This window comes from Sceloporus undulatus, chromosome 2 (assembly GCF_019175285.1).
Source record: "Sceloporus undulatus isolate JIND9_A2432 ecotype Alabama chromosome 2, SceUnd_v1.1, whole genome shotgun sequence".
In the NCBI taxonomy this organism is placed as follows: domain Eukaryota; kingdom Metazoa; phylum Chordata; class Lepidosauria; order Squamata; family Phrynosomatidae; genus Sceloporus; species Sceloporus undulatus.
The window spans coordinates 11,588,621-11,590,389 of NC_056523.1; the positions used below are offsets into that span (position 1 = coordinate 11,588,621).

At 43.4% G+C, this 1,769-nt stretch overlaps 1 protein-coding gene across 1 annotated transcript in view; it reads right to left on the reverse strand.

Annotated features, from left to right (window-relative positions):
* Window positions 1–1,561, reverse strand: part of LOC121921817 — a 194,093-nt gene extending 192,532 nt beyond the window's left edge. Inside the window, exon 1 of the mRNA XM_042450408.1 lies at window positions 1,474–1,561. The gene's annotated coding sequence lies outside the window, so the exon portion shown is untranslated. The remainder of the gene's footprint in view (window positions 1–1,473) is intronic.
* Window positions 1,562–1,769: the final 208 nt, after the last annotated feature.

The window sequence follows — 1,769 nt, forward strand, 5'->3', positions numbered from 1 at the left end:
ATTTAGCTACTCAGAAGTATGGTTCCACCTTATGCAATGATTTGTCCAATACACATGATATTACAACCTTAAGAGTGCAAACCTACAAACAACTCCTGGAAAGCCAGTCCATCAGAATTGAGGGGAACGAATCACCAAGAAAAGTAGGCTTAAAAGCTCAATAGTATTTAGTATGAGAGCCAGCGTGGCACAGTGGTTTCAGTATTAGACTATGAGTCTAGAGACCAGAGTTTGATTCCCTGCTCGGCCATGAAACCTATTGGGTGAACTAGGGCAAGTCACACTCTCTCAGCCTCAGAGGATCGTAATGGCAAACCCACTCTCAACAAATCTTGCCAAGAAAACCCCATGATAGCCTTACCTTAGGGTTGCCATGAGTCAGAAACAGCTCAAAGGCACACAATAACAACAACAGTATTTAGGCACGTGATTTGGGATTATTCTCAAAACATCACTCTCATAATCTCCCAACAGATTAAATACTGATCCTCTCCCTCTTTCCCCCACTTTGAGGTCTCCTCAGGAGGAAAAACTCAGAGCGATCTTGTAGCACCTTTGAGGCTCACTGACAGAAAGAAGTTGGCAGCATGAGCTTTCATAGGTTTAAGCCTACATCCTCAGACCCTAAATCTAAGTATGCTTATGTCTAGGAAAGCTCATGCTGCCAACTTCTTTCTTTCAGTGAGCCTCAAAGGTGCTACAAGATCGCTCTGTATACTAATCCTCTAGACTAACATGGCTATGTCTTCGAATAAAACCCAGAGAGTTGTGGAAGGCTGAAACCCTAGAAAATGGGTGGCTTTTGGCTAGTTGGGACCCCCTCCCTAAACAACTCATTAAACCCCCTTCCCATTTAAATGCATTAAGGATATATAAAAATTAAATATATATTTATGACCGTCCACCACTCCCTTCCCTTCTAATAATAATAATAATTTCCAAAATTTGATCACTTTGCATTTGGATCTTTGGAAATAAAGTAGTGACTGGTTAGACCCAACACTCCCCATGATTATATTTGAATATATTTGAATGTATAGGCCCTTCCACCTCTAATAATAACAATATAAGAATAATAATAATATAGAATAATCTTATTTCCATTATTAGATTACTTTGCATTTGGGCCTCATTCCTTCTCCACTGAGTTAAATAGAAAGAAATAAAGTACTGAGTGGCTAGCCCAACAGTCCCCACCCCCCAATATATTTGAATATATTTGTCCCTCTTTCCACTTCCTCCCCTTTTAATAATAATAATAATAATACATATATTCCCCTCCATGGAGCTCAGTGCAAAGCCACCCAGTTCTGGAAACGAAGCCCTGAGTCCCAACTGGAGTCCCTCCTCATTACATCTGAATATGTCTGAGTCTATTGGGATGCATAGCTGTCTCTGCCCCTCCTCCCCTTATAATAGCAATAATGATCATGATATTAATATCAATGCTACTATCCAGTGCCTCCTCCTCACTCCTTTCGCTGCTGCTGCTGCTTCTGCTGCTCCTCCTTCTCTGCATGCTCTCCTTCCTAAGAGTCCCGCGGAGGAGCCTCCATTGCGCCAACGATGGAGACACATACAAAGGGCACTTTCGCACCCGGGAGAAATACGGCGACGCACCGGAAGCAGGAGGAAGAAGAAAAAGGGGACACCCACTTCCGGTCCCACAGCCCCACACACGCAGGGGCCGCTCTAGGCGCAAGAGCTCTGTTGCCTCAACCCTTAGGAGGAAAGAAATTGGCGCAGGCGCAGATAGGTTCTCTCATGAA